This window comes from Pristiophorus japonicus, chromosome 1, assembly GCF_044704955.1.
Source record: "Pristiophorus japonicus isolate sPriJap1 chromosome 1, sPriJap1.hap1, whole genome shotgun sequence".
NCBI lineage: Eukaryota > Metazoa > Chordata > Chondrichthyes > Pristiophoridae > Pristiophorus > Pristiophorus japonicus.
In genome coordinates, this window is record NC_091977.1 from 128,418,098 (window position 1) to 128,433,823 (window position 15,726).

Genomic DNA, 15,726 nt, shown 5'->3' on the forward strand with positions numbered 1-15,726 from the left:
TCATCAAGTAGCAATCTGTCAATCTGATTCTGTTTTCCACAAAAGTTAATCTGCCATTTTAAATCATTGCAACACGATAGGCCTCAGACAATCATTGCTGGAGTTATGTTCACCTAATGTTAAAACTGTAACAGATGTTGACCAGGACTCTTCCAGATTCCACAGAGAGAGATTCTACATTAGTGGAAGAATTACATATTTCCTCGCAAAGTTTAACCAGTATCACTCATAAGTAACCAGGTCAAAGGCTGTTCAGCTGCAGGACAAACTCGATTATAGTTGGTGATAATCTTTTGAAAGACCATAATTTATCTCTATTTGAAGGGTGTTCTTTCTCCTTGAGCTATCGCTGAGAGCAGGATTAACAAATGTTCAGTGATGAATTCATAAAAGCTTTTGTCAGATCTTATTCCCTTAAATTCTTTTAAGGTGTTGCCAAATGTGGATGGAGTGAAAAGTGTCAAATTCACACATAATCTCCCTCAGGGCTCACAGTATTTTGCAAAAAAAAGCTTAAAATTCACACAATCATATACCTTAAAAGACAATTGTGGAAGACTGCAGGATTATATTCTTTTGAACGTATATATTTACAAGAGATTGGCAACATTTTTATTTCTTTAATGAGAATGAATATGTTCATAGAATATATTGAGTTCCATAAGTATTAACCCCATACTTCTAATAAATCAATACAGATTTATATTAAAGCCAGAATATGTTGTGCACTGGACAGTTTGTTTCTAATAGTTACACAATATAACCTATATATGCTAACTATTCACAGTAAATGAAAAAATCCTTTCAAAACAAATGTTTCCTAAAACCTATAAATGTATTGCTGTGGATGATTCTTATTGCAGACCCACTTTTGCTCAGTGACTATGCCAATGAAATGGGATTTCTTTAATGTGACAGGTAGGAATCTAAATTTTTTGAAATGTAATTTGAATTGACACTGAGGGGTGGATTTTAACTCGGTGCGGATTTCTGGTGGGAAACTGCTCTGCGGAGTAAATTTTCCTTCCAGCAGAAGCAGGAGGAGGCCGTACCAATTCTAAACTCTGGGCCTCATTTAATTGCCACCGGTCTACTTCCAGTCTAGAAAGGTCAGGAAGAGGGCACAGAGATTTTCCTGGCAGTGAAAGATGAGGTGGCACTTGGTAATTTCCAGGTAAGTGGCGTGGAGGAGGTTTCGGGAGGGTCTCACGGGAGGCAAGCGGGGGCGGGGGGGAGGGTGGAGGTGGGGAATCTGGGGCAGGGGAGGACATGACTTTCTTTGTGTGGCCCGAAGGAGCACTCCTGCACCTCGTCCCACAAAGGAAGGTTTAAGACTTACCTGACGAGCCTCTTCTATCTTCAGACCAGCTACAATCATACTTCTGTCTAGCAGGAAAACTGCAGTGGCGTCACCACTTAGGCTTGGTTAAAACTGCATCAAAATCCTATTGACGTTTGCATAATGTTGCAATCTGATTTCGGTGGGCGCCTAATCTGTCTTCAAAATCCTGCAGGTTTATATCAGAAATTGTCAGGATCTAAACGGGTAAGTAACCAACTTATTTTTAACTGCCCACTCACCTAGTTGGTTGGCTGAATGGGTCGGGTTAAAATTGACCCTTGATTTCTAAAATAATTTCACCATCCATATGCACACAGATCATCAAAAGCCTTACTGCACGTGATAAATACATGGATGCTAAGCATGAAGATAAACCAGGTAGGAAGCAGACAAGAGTTAAAACTTTAAGAAATTAGATGGGAAACCTTTAAATTGCTTTTATGTAAATGGAAGAAGTGGTAGAAGCAAATTATTAGAATTGCAATCCTATGCTGTGTTGGAGAATTGAGACATATGGGGCTAGAACCTCCACTTTTTTTGCATGCTTAACGCCCAGTTAACGACTATTTTACCACTGAAATGATGTATAATGCCCTGATATTGCCAATTTAGCCACAAAATGGAAACTGACGGGCATTTCTTGGAAACGTATCGGCGAGCGTTACTTTCCCCACATGCTTAACGCCTGGAAAAAATAATGCCGTCCGCCCACTTTTTTTGCGCGGGATCATCAGAATGGGCGAAATCAACGGCCATACTATCGCCCAGCGTTAATTTACGCACTGATTGAATGCCGAGATTCAATAATACCGCCCGCCCACTTTTTTTTGTCGTAAAGAGCATATTTACCGAAACTAGCGGCCATGAGATCACCCAGCGTCACTTTCACCACCTCGCCCACATTATACATTATATGCATAACAATGTTAAATCAAGATCTGTATCGATTAAATAGCCCTGAACCAACTTGTTTGATTCATGAAGTACTCCTGTGTTATATACCACCCACAATATCGCTCGCCCAAAAAAACGACCAGAAAAAATGGAACTAACCAGAACTAATAATGTTATGGACACCATGTTCTACATCACATTTTGCATCCTTTAAAAGACTGCTGTGCTTCAACCTCGGGGTAGTTCGGATGTACTCTGGAGGTTGTTGGAGTTGATGTGAACATCTTGAACACGCTGTGACCAATTGGAATTGAAGAGGTGTCTTCGTCGGGACATTCCTTGTTCGTGAGCAATCAGTGGAAAACAGAGAGCTACTGCAATGGGGCCTGTCCTTTCTCACCCTCTGTAATGTCTCCAATTACATGCAGCAGACTTGAGATCGCCGAAGGTACGCTCCACAACATTATGTGCCCAATGTAAGACGTGACAGACTGATGAGGAGGACCAGACGTTACACCCCCCACAAGTACAGGGAGAAGCATTCTTACCTTGACATGCACAATACCACCTACCTTCAGAGACTGCGCTTCCGCAAAGAGGTTATCACTGAAGTATGCCAGTTGATAAGGGGAGATCTGCAGCCTGCGAGCACCATCAGTACTGCACTGTCTGTCGAGGTCAAAATCACCGTGGCACTGTCGTTCTACGCCTCAGGTTCTTTTCAGGCCAGAGCTGGCGACATTTGCGCTATATCTCAGCATGCCACACATTGCTGCATTAGACAGGTCATTGAAGCCCTCTACGCACACAGGAGGGACTTGATCAGCTTCCCTATGACCAGGGAGGCACAGAGTGAGAGAGCTCTAGGATTCTCCAGAATTGCAAACTTCCCCAAGGTGCAGGGAGCAATAGACTGTATGACATTGCGATGCGGGCACCTTTTCAGGATGCAGAGGTTTTCAGGAACCGCAAGGGATTCCACTCCCTGAATGTCCAACTCGTTGTCGACCACCTGCAAATTATATTGGCAGTGAATTCTCAATTTCCAGGCAGCATCCATGATGCTCACATCCTGCGTGAGATCACTGTATCTGACTTGTTTAACAATCAGCCACAAGGTCAATGCTGAATGCTTGGTGACAAAGGATATGGCCTCGCCACCTGGCTGATGACCCCTCTGCATGATACCCACACCGAAGCCGAGAGGCGATAAAATGAGAGCCACAGAGCAACTCGCAATATCGTGGAGAAAATCATTGGAGTGCTTAAGCAGCACTTTAGATGCCTGGACCACTCAGAAGGCGAGCTCCAATGCCACCCTGAGCAAGTAGCTCAATGCGTGGTGGTGTGCTCCATGCTGCGCAACTTGGCTATCAGGAGGGGACAAGAATTGCCTGATGAGTCTGACAGTCTACCTCACCAGAGAGAGGAAGAGGAGGACGAGTAGGCGGACGCTGACATCGGCCCAGACAATCAGGCTGAAGCTGAAGCCATGCCCCCGACCCCCCTGTAGACCACATTAAAGGGCCCATAGTGGCATGATAGCTGCAAGAGCCTTACATCAGGAGCTCATCAATGATCACTTTGCCTGAAAGAACGTTGGTGTTATTTACAAGGCTGACACACTGCTAGGTGTGCAGGTGATACATCAATGATGGGCATCACCTTGGTGACAGTTAACGTTTAAGTTGATTGAAGTTAAGCGTAATGATAGCCTTTGATGTTAAGGAATCACCAGCGTGTAACGGTACAGCTATCTGAGCCAATGCACAACAAGGTTTTGTTAAATAAAAAACATTTGTCTGAAATCATCAGTATTTCTGTAAAAAGCAACCCTCCCCCCCCCACTCCGCTTCTCCTCCCCACCTCTACCCCTTTCCCTTCCCCTTCTGACTCCAAGCCACCTGGCCGAGGAGGTCCTCAGGCGATGCTTCATTGGAGGGAGATGACGTGTGAATCGCTGCTTGGACGGATACGGGAGAGGACAGTCCCGAGGTGGGAACATGCTCCAAGCCAGAAGCAACATGTTGCTCGTGGCTCTCATGTGTGGTTGGCAATGGGAGTGCGGTATCTTGGGGTGCAGTGCTGCATTCCGGGACCACTGGGGAGCCCTCTGCCACCAATGTTCCTGACTAGCAGCTCCAGGGCCTCCACTATCTCTTCCATGTTCTATATTATTTGTTGGACAAAAACTCGGTGCCAACTATGTTCTTGGTGCTTAGTAGGCTTTTTGCTGATGGTGACTCTCCCTCGTACCTCCCACAACAGCCAAACAAGCACACACCACAGCCACACACACCTTCAGTCCCTCTCAGCTCCCTCTCTCTCTGTCTCCTCTTCTGCGCATGTCATGATGACCCTTGACCTCCTGAATTGCGGGAATCGAGCGTCGCCATGCCGTTGCTCAACAAAAATATATTCCAGTGAAAAAGAAGGACAGTAAGAGAAGGGATAACCAGCCGTGGATAACCAAGGAAATAAAGGAGAGTATCAAATTAAAAACCAATGCGTATAAGGTGGCCAAGGTTAGTGGGAAACTAGAAGATTGGGAAAATTTGAAACAACAGCAAAGAATGACTAAGAAAGCAATAAAGAAAGGAAAGATAGATTACGAAAGTAAACTTGCGCAAAACATAAAAAACAGATAGTAAAAGCTTTTACCGATATATAAAACAGAAGAGAGTGACTAAAGTAAATGTTGGTCCCTTAGAAGATGAGAAGGGGGATTTAATAATGGAAAATGTGGAAATGGCTGAGACCTTAAACAATTATTTTGCTTCGGTCTTCACAGTGGAAGACACAAAAACCATGCCAAAAATTGCTGGTCACAGGAATGTGGGAAGGGAGGAACTTGAGACAATCACTATCACTAGGGAGGTAGTGCTGGACAGGCTAATGGGACTCAAGGTAGACAAGTCCCCATGTCCTGATGAAATGCATCCCAGGGTATTAAAAAAGATGGCGGAAGTTATAGCAGATGCATTCGTTTATAATTTACCAAAATTCTCTGGACTCTGGGGAGGTACCAGCAGATTGGAAAGCAGCTAATGTAACGCCTCTGTTTAAAAAAGGGGGCAGACAAAAGGCAGGTAACTATAGGCCGGTTAGTTTAACATCTGTAGTGGGGAAAATGCTTGAAGCTATCATTAAGGAAGAAATAGCGGGACATCTAGATAGGAATAGTGCAATCAAGCAGACGAAACCTGGATTCATGAAGGGGAAATCATGTTTAACTAATTTACTGGAATTCTTTGAGGATATAACGAGCATGGTGGATAGAGGTGTACCGATGGATGTGGTGTATTTAGATTTTCAAAAGGCATTTGATAAGGTGCCACACAAAAGGTTACTGCAGAAGATAAACGTACGCAGAGTCAGAGGAAATGTATTAGCATGGATAGAGAATTGGCTGGTGTACAGAAAGCAGAGAGTCGGGATAAATGGGTCCTTTTCGGGTTGGAAATCGGTGGTTAGTGGTGTGCCACAGGGATCGGTGCTGGGACCACAACTGTTTACAATATACATAAATGACCTGGAAGAGGGGACAGAGTGTAGTGTAACAAAATTTGCAGATGTCACAAAGATTAGTGGGAAAGCGGGTTGTGTAGAGGACACAGAGAGGCTGCAAAGAGATTTCGATAGGTTAAGCGAATGGGCTAAGGTTTGGCAGATGGAATACAATGTTGGAAAATGTGAAGTCATCCACCTTGGGAAAAAGAACAGTAAAAGGGAATATTATTTGAATGGGGAGAAATTACAACATGCTGCGGTGCAGAGGGACCTGGGGGTCCTTGTGCATGAAACTCTTTTGAGTTAACCTGCAAAAACATAAAACATTAAACCGTGCCACCCGACCTGGGTGACACAGCAGACATTTTCAAGGCCCCTTTTTTTTTTTTGGTTTTTGGTTTTTTTTTTTGGGGCGCGAAAATCAAATTTTTCCAGTGCCCCCTATAAAAGGGGAGGGGGACACTAAAAGCACCGGCAATGAAAACAAATTAAACTTTAAAACGTAAAATCAAATTAAAATTTGGTTGCCGGGCGTGATGATGCACTCCAGTCCCTCCGGTGCCCACCTCTCGCGGAAGGCCGCGAGCGTACCGGTGGACACCGCGTGCTCCATCTCCAAGGACACCCTGGACCGGATGTAAGAGCGGAAGAGAGGCAGGCAGTCAGGTTGAACGACCCCCTCGACCGCCCGCTGCCTGGACCGGCTGATGGCACCCTTGGCCGTGCCCAGGAGCAGTCCTACGAGGGGGCCCTCGGACCTACCCGCTCCCCTCCGCACAGGGTGCCCAAAGATCAGGAGAGTGGGACTGAAGTGCAGCCAGAATTTCAGGAGCAGCCCCTTCAAATAATGGAACAGGGGCTGCAACCTTGTGCACTCAATAAAAACATGGAACACGGACTCCTCCAGACCGCAGAAATTGCAGGCGGCCTGGGAGTCCGTGAACCGGCTTAAAAATTTGTTGCACGGCACTGCTCCGTGCACCACCCTCCAGGCCAAGTCCCCGATGAATAGTGGGAGGACCCCTGCGTAGAGTGCCCTCCATCGGGGACCCCCGCCTCCTCCGGACGGCAAGATGGTACACCATGGCGTGTCCGGACGGCCGGCGAGGATGGCAAAGTTGAGGGTGTGCAGGAGCAGCCCGTACAGGAAACCCCTCCGCGCGGAACTGAAAGGCACGGAGGGGATTTCCCCGAGGCGGCTCAAGTTGTGAGGCGTCGGCCCCCGAGGGAGGTTCCGGGGTTTGGCGCCGATGAGGAATTCCGTCTGGACGGGGGTCAGTTCGGACGGGATCTCCCCACGTGCTTGAGCCTCCTCGATGCACCTAACGGAGTCAGGGCCCAGAGCTGTTTTTAGCGACTCGATGGCATCGGCCGCGTGGCGGACGTTGGCAGAATTTAGGCGCCGCGCCAGCGTGTCTGGCGCCACCCAGCCCGCTCCTCCGCCATCGAGCAGGTCCCTGACCCTGGTCACCTCACCAGCCACAGCCCTCTCTTCCGACCGCCACATAAAACCTCGGCCATGGAGGTACGGATTCCCGAGCAGCGGTTCCTGCAGGACGGCCGCCACTCCAGCCGGCGGAGAGCTGCGCTTGGTGGAGACTTTGTTCCAGACCCTGATGAGTTCCCTGTAAAAGACAGGCAGCTCCCGGAGGGCGGTCCTGGCACCCCCCAAGTTCACAAACAGGAGCTGCGTGTCATAATTGAGGTCGAGCTGCTGGCGGAAGAAATACCTCGCCAGAGCACACCACCTAGGAGGGGGCTCGACGTAAAGGTATCTCTGCAGGGTCTGAAGACGGAAAGTCGCGAGCTGGGCGCTGACGCACACCAACGACTGACCGCCCTCCTCAAGCGGGAGACTCAGGACCGCGGCAGAGACCCAGTGCTTCCTGTTGTTCCAGAAGAAGTCCACCAGCTTCTTCTGTATCTTGGCGACAAACGCAGGGGGAGGGGTCAAAGTGACCAGCCGGTACCACAACATTGCGGCCACCAGCTGGTTTATGACTAGCGCTCGACCCCTGTAGGACAGCACTCGGAGCAGTCCTGTCCAGCGCCCTAGGCGAGCGGCGACCTTGGCCTCCAGCTCCTGCCAGTTCGCCGGCCAGGCTCCCTCGTCGGGGCTAAGGTAGACTCCCAGATAGAGGAGATGGGTCGTGCTCCAGGCAAAAGGCCTGAGCTCCTCCGGCAGGGAGTCCACCCGCCACTGACCCACCAGGAGTCCGGAACATTTCTCCCAGTTGATCCTGGCGGAGGACGCGGCCGAGTAAATCTCCTGGCACTCACGCATCCTCCGCAGGTCAGCGGGATCCTCTACCGCGAGGAGCACGTCATCGGCGTAAGCCGAGAGGACAACCTCCACGCTCGGCCCTTGCAGAGCCAGTCCCGTCAACCTCGTCCGCAAGAGGCGCAGGAAAGGTCCTTGTGCATGAATCCCAAAAAGTTAGTTTGCAGGCGCAGCAGGTAATCAGGAAGGCGAATGGAATGTTGGCCTTCATTGCGTGAGGGATGGAGTACAAAAGCAGGGAGGTCCTGCTGAAACTGTACAGGGTATTGGTGAGGCCGCACTGGGAGTACTGCGTGCAGTTTTGGTCACCTTACTTAAGGAAGGATATACTCGCTTTGGAGGGGGTACAGAGACGATTCATTAGGCTGATTCCGGAGATGAGGGGGTTACCTTATGATGATAGATTGAGTAGACTGGGTCTTTACTCGTTGGAGTTCAGAAGGATGAGGGGGGATCTTATAGAAACATTTAAAATAATGAAAGGGATAGACAAGATAGAGGCAGAGAGGTTGTTTCCACTGGTCGGGGAGACTAGAACTAGGGGGCACAGCCTCAAAATACGGGGGAACCAATTTAAAACCGAGTTGAGAAGGAATTTCTTCTCCCAGAGGGTTGTGAATCTGTGGAATTCTCTGCCCAAGGAAGCAGTTGAGGCTAGCTCATTGTATGTATTCAAATCACAGATAGATTTTTAACCAATAAGGAATTAAGGGTTACGGGGAGCGGGCGGGTAAGTGGAGCTGAGTCCACGGCCAGATCAGCCATGATTTCTTTGAATGGCGGAGCAGGCTCGAGGGGCTAGATGGCCTATTCCTGTTCCTAATTCTTATGTTCTTATGTTCTTATGTTCTTATGTTGCTAAGGATGGCAACACTTTACGGCAGAAGGCAGCGAGATTTAATGCTAAAGCCCATTTCATATCGCTCGCGGTGAGGATCAATTTAAAAAATGGAGACTAGGTGTTTTGAGAATGGGCGAGAAGCTGCCCATCTAAAAACCCTTTTTTACCACCCATGCCGGAAATAACAGCCATTTTTGGGCGATAAGCATAAAAGTGGAAAACCTAACCCATTGTGTATTTCTGAGACATGGCTTGATGAAAGTGATGGGACAAAAATTCACCTAAAGGGCTAGAAGGGTTTCAGAAACGATTGGATAGGTCAAAGGGGAGGTGGGGTTGCTATTTTTATCAGCGAGAATCCGACACCTAATAAAAGACTTGATATTGCCTCATCAGGTACAGCTGAATGTGTTCAAGTGGACCAAGCTCATGGGCAGGGATTAAATTGTCAGTAATTGTTATAGGCCTACAGGTTAGACACCTGAACTTGATGAGTTATTATGAAAACAGATCACTAATGCTTTTAATATAAAATGCCACCTTTGTTTGGTGGGTGATTTTAATTTTCCTGGCATTCAGTGGCATGGTGGTTTATCTGCTGTCGTGGTGCGAAGTGCAGCTGAAAAATTTATTGAAAATATACTAGATTGTTTCCTGACTCAACATGTTAATGAAGTAATTCAGGAAAATCATATATTGGATCTGGCGTTTAGTAGGGGGGTCTGATCTTGTATCAGGCCTCCATGTGGGGGAACATCTGGGCAACAGTGATCACAATATTATATGGTTTCAATTGGCTAGTAAAACTAAAGGTACTGAGAACCTGCAACTTGAACTGGATTTCAGAAGAGCAAACTTCTCCAAATGGAAGATGATTTGGAATGGGTAAATTGGCTAACCCTCCTCGGTGGTGATGCGACCAATGTTGAATATAAATGGAAGGTTTTTAAGAACAAGATTAAAAATGTGGAAAACAAACATGTGCCCAAAATCAAAAGAAGAAAATATGGTAAGAAAAAACCAAGATGGATGACTGGCTATGTACAAAGACAAATAAGATGTAAACAGAAATGTTTCTATAAATTAAAAACACTTAATACTCAAATAAACTGGTTTGAATACAACTAAAGAAAACGAAGGCTGCTATTAGAACTGTAAAAAGGTTAATGGAAAAAAGGATTGTAGACAACTGTGGCAGTAATGGGAAGAGCTGTTTTAGTTATGTGAAGAGTCAGAGAACTATCAAAGACTGTATTGGGCCACTGAAAGGTGTCCAAGGACAGGTTACAAAGGACTCACTAGGTATGGCAGAAATATTAAATGAATACTTTGCATCAGTCTTCACCCTTGAAGATGATGCTTGAATATTAGAATTTAATAATACTAGTTTTGTTAGTAACATTAACATAGATAAACATATCAGGGCCAAAATTCATCACCTCACAACCCGCTGCCGGCAACTGCTGCCCATTGCCGCCAACATTCCTCCTGATGATCTGCCCAGTGCTGCTTTGGAAGTGGGCTGGAGCGGGCGGGAGGGGAGAGCTGCCGGAATCTGCCCGCTGATGTCAGCGGACGGCCGAGTGGTGCAGCTTACCTCCCGCCCGCCAACTCCCAAATTTCTGCAGGTGGGAGTCAGCGGGACTCGGCGGCAGAACAGGGGTGGACCGCTGCGAGGAGGCTGGCCTGACCCTGACGGTAAGTTTGAAGAACCTGAAAAAAAGGTAAGTGAACATTTTTTAAAAAATTTCATGGGGTCCCCTGAAGGTCTTCGGGTAGTTTTTTTTTACTGTTGATTTTTTTTTTCAGCTCTTCGACCCTCCGTGGGCCCGACTCCATCCTCAGCGGCACTCGGGTGGCAAGCACCCCCGCTGCCGAGAATGGGACCTCCCACCCGCTGCTGCCCAGATTGGTGGCGTACGTCATCCATTTGCTGCCCGCCGACCTTTGAGGGCCCTTGCTGATGAATATCTCGCCCAAAGTACCGTCCGGTACCTCGGTGGCCATCGGCGACACTTTGGATGGTACTAGGGCGGCCGGAGGCCTTGATCAAAATCGGCCCCATTGTTTTGGAAAGAATTAAGAACTTGAAAATAGACAGAGCAATTGGGCCGGATGATATCCACCCGATGGTCCGATGAGAGATGGAACATGTGCTGTACGAGCCCCTGGCCTGTATTTTTAATAGCTCACTGCACTCTGGAATGGTTCCTACAGATTGGAAGGAGGCCAATGTAGTCCCCATTTTTTAAGAAGGTGACAAGACAGACCCAGTAACTATAGGCCCATCAGTTTAACATCAGTAATAGGTAAAATGCTTGACGGAATCATAAGGGATGCAATATTTGAATACTTGCATTGGGAGGGACATATTAAGGACATCCAACATGGCTTCATAAAAAAATAATTCATGTCTTACAAATATAATTGTATTTTTTGAAGAAGTTACAAAGTTGGTGGATGAGGGAAGCCCAGTAGACATTGTCTACTTAGATTTCCAAAAATCTTGTGATAACGTACCACTTCTCGATAAGATCGGAGCCTCTGGTATTAGTGGTAATATATTGAGTTGGATTCAGAACTGGTTGGCAAGACGCAGGCAAAAAGTAGTTGCAGATGGATTTGGTTCTGCTTGGAGACCAGTCACCAGTGCAGGGATCAGTGTTGGGACTGTTGCCTTTTACTATATTTATTAATGATCTGGATTTAGGGGTTGCAGGCACAATTTCCAAATTTGAAGATGATACCAATACCAATATCTGTGCGAGTGTTAAAACTGTAGAAGATGCTCATCTGCCTCAGGCAGATCTGAATGTGTTGGGAGATTGGGCTCAAGACTGGAAAATGATGTATAACCTAGATAAGTGCAGTGTTATGCATGTGGGCAGGGCAAATGCTCAACATTCGTACACCCTCCAGGGAAAGGCATTAAAGATGATGGAGATAGAAAGAGATTTGGACATTCTAGTGCCTACATTCTTAAAGGTACATGAGCAATGCCATGCAGCGATAGCTAGGGCAAATAGGGTGTTGGGGTGTATCCATAGGACAACTGAGTATAAGACGAAGCGTACTGTTTTGTCCTTGTATAAGACCTTAGTCAGGTCTCACTTGGAATACTGTGTCCAGATTTGGTCTTCTCACATGGTGGGTGATATTAAGGCTCTGGAAAGGGTGCAGAAGAGGGTCATGTCTAAAGCATGTTAGTTATCCAGATAAGGCTAAAAGAGTTGGACCTCTATACCTCAGAGCAGCGTAGACAGGGGGATCTAATTGAGGTTTATAAGAAAATGGAGGGAATAGACGGTGTTCCAGCTGACAGTTTATTTCAATTAAAAAGGTTAGGCAAGACCAGGGGGTCACAAATTTAAGTTGTATAGGACTAGATCTAGGATAGACTTGAGGAGGTGGTTCTTTTCCCAGAGAATAGTAGACCTCTGGAACAAGCTGCCGTTTCATGTGGTGGATACAGACTCGCTGAATTCCTTCAAGCGAAAGCTGGATTTGTTTCTGGCTGTGGTGGAGATTACCTTTTGCTGAAGGTAGGTACTGCGGGGAATTCAAGGCCAGAGTGATGTCCTGGACTATTTTCGATCGCCTAGATGGGTCGGAGAGGAATTTTCCAGATTTTTTTGTTGCCAAATTGGCCTGGGATTTTTATCTGGGTTTTTTTTGCCTCTCCCTGGAGATTCGAGTGGGGTGGAGTGTATATGTTGTGATACACAACGTATCACAATTGTGTGGCACAGGCTCGATGGACCAGATGGTCTTTGCCTGTCCATCACTGTTTGTAGGTTCGTAGGTAATTTATGTTCTTGCAATTATTTCTCACAATTCCTCCCATTTCTCCATAAGACAGTAACTCATGCTGCTGTATTGTTCCATGGTAGTCAAAAACCCCTGGTACCTCATCAACATGGTTGTTCTTCGTGCATGAGGCTAGAATGAGTCTCAGCATGTTATTTGATCACATGGAAAATCATAAATTATCCTGGTCCTGGCATCCAGACACATGTGTTTCAGCATGGATTAAAGAATAGCTGTCAAGTACACACATCCTGGATGAATTTTTTTTTGCTCCTTACCCTGGGGACTCCAAGGCTAGTTGTAGCACTCTATTGCTTCCCTAGCAGAGGTCAGCTAGCAGAAGCACAGATCAGAGATCAAGCAAGGGACCATCAGATGCATTTATCCACTGTTTCAATGGAAGAACTTGGCATGTGCATTTTGTTGCTGTCTGGGATAACCTTGCAACTGTTTATCATTCAAATTATCTTCAGATGCTTATCGGAAACTACTGGAAGCTCAAACAACACATTATGTTATGATTTGCAAAGTGATTGTATAACTTGTTTATAGAGGAGAAAAAAATGTATACACCTGTCACCTGTTGGAAAGAAAGCAGTGTAAGTGTGGCTTTCCACTGGAATCTCACTACATCGTTAATGGGGATAGCAATTGAAGGTTTTCAACTTGTGCTGGAGTGCTTTTGAAAATAAATGATAATGCTGTAAAAGTATATCAGCACAGTACTTCAGTGTGTGTTGTGGTCCTTTGTAAAATCTAAATATATGGGTAGATCTCTTTTTGTTGGTTTACATATTCTTAATAACTTTTAAATGCTCTAGTATTTTCTCAAATGTCAGTGTAGCTCATGAATAATTCAGTTTAAACCCAGCAAGTTAAATGGTGCTGTATTTATAGTGTTTTTTTTCCAAAAATTCGACAAAACAGCTTTTAAAATATGCAAATACTTTTTGTTGTTCCATTTTCATTGTATCTCTTCACTTTTCTCCTTATTGGTCGTTTTCAAAACTCAAAAAGCATTCTGATCACGGTTAATAGCTTGACTTTGCTGCTTTTGCAATTCTGTTACTTTATTTCATCATTTTCTTTCTTTGCTTCTGATTTTCATTTTGCTTCCTGTTGCATAAAACTGGGTTTCTGATGGAGATTCCTTCTGGAACTTCCTAATACAAGACATACAGGGGAAGGATTAGGATGTGCTAAAGCAGGTTCACGTACACATCTGTGAGTTGACCTATAAACTCCCTGCATCACAGACCAGGAGACCATACATCCAACAAGTACTGTTTACAATCTTACTGAGCTGCTGAAAACCAGGGGGGTCCCAGACCATTTAACACATGTGAATACACAGACAAATAGCACAGCTGGGGGAGGGGAAGAAATCTCTTCCACTAGACTAGAGCGTGCAAAATGCATGTTCCCTTTCTGTGCTGTCATTATTTATCGCTTGGCAGAAACTGTATTCCTTAACAGATGTTTCCAGGAAGGATCTAACATTCAGATGAAAGGCAGTAAAAGCTAATGAAAAAGACATTTAAAAAAATAATAAAACATGCTTGACCTCTTCAGCCATCAGTTCTACACTGCATGATAGAATGGGATAGCAATATATGAAATGAATAGCAGGTTGTAGCAAGTTGCAGCTGAAAAAATACTAAACTTTGTACTTTCTGTATTGTGAATAGTTTATAATCAGAAATCAGGCTTGGTGACAGGGAAAGACCGCACTGTTCTCTTTCTCCAAATCCTTGCTCTGAAAGGATCTGGTCAACTGCCAGAAGCCATTTGCAGTGATGAATGGCTCACAATGAAATGTTTTCAGAGAAAACATCACTTATGTTTGTGAAAGACCTTCTCAGTGGAAGCCTATGTCACGGCCCGATTTGTTAATTTACCAACATTGTTGTCAACTCAAAACTCTCACAGGCATTGAGAAAGAAATAGTCTGTGTGACTGCTTGCAATATTTGACATTTGGCTGCATTGAAAATATTAAAAAATATCTCTGCTCTTTCACACTCTTTCCTCCTTTCAGAGTCCTTGTGAAAAGCCCTAGGCAATTTAGGGCTTTTTCTGTTTTTATTTTGTGTGACTGAAAAGGTCAGTGTAGGTTAAAACTTCTCAAAATAGGAATCATTTCATTGGGCGTTACACACTCTGGAAATGAGTGTTTAGTTTGGCTTAAAGCAAATAATGAGAACAAATTGCAGGTCTATACACAAATGTAGAGCATTTTTACCACATGGATAAAAATCATTTAAATTGAGATAAACTGTTACGGATTAAAGAGTGAATCTACCTGTAAACAAGTTCCAAAGTAAATGCAAATAAATATTTTTAATATATATTGTCTGTCTGTGTGTCTGTATTGCACCAACAAAGTACAATAAAATAGAAGCTTTTTTCTGACCTTTAAGCTGTGCAGTTGCGCAGGGGCTCGGCACAATTGGTGAGCCGGCTTTTAAAGTAAAGAAAACGCGAATACATGGACTTTTGAATGGGACGTGCAGCCCGTTAAAGGGGCTGCATAACCCAAAATAAAATTATGGGGAACATTGCCAGAAACCCCCTCGGTTTTAAAATTCTCAACCTCATGTTCAAATCCCTCTATGGCCTCGCACCTCCCTAGCTCTGCAACCTCCTCCAGGCCTACAATCTTCCGATAACTCTTTGTTCCTCCAGCTCTGGCTTTTTGTGCATCCCCCACTTCCTTTGTCCCATCATTGGCAGTCGTGCCTTCAGTCATCTAGGCCCTAAGCTCTGGAATTCCATCTCTAAATCTCCCTGCTTCTCCACCTCTCTCTCCTGCTTTAAGACACTTCTTAAAGCCTACCTCTTTGACCAAGCCTGTGGAGTGCCTTGGGATTTTTTACTATGTTAAAGATGCTATATAAATGTAAGATGTTGTTACTTTTAAAAGGTATTTGTCACCATTCAGTTACTGTAAGAAACTTTTTTCGTTGCAAGCTCAGCAATAGATTGCAGAGCACGTAAAAATAATTGTAGGACTCTTCAGAAGCCCAGTGAATAGCCGTACAAAATAAAATCA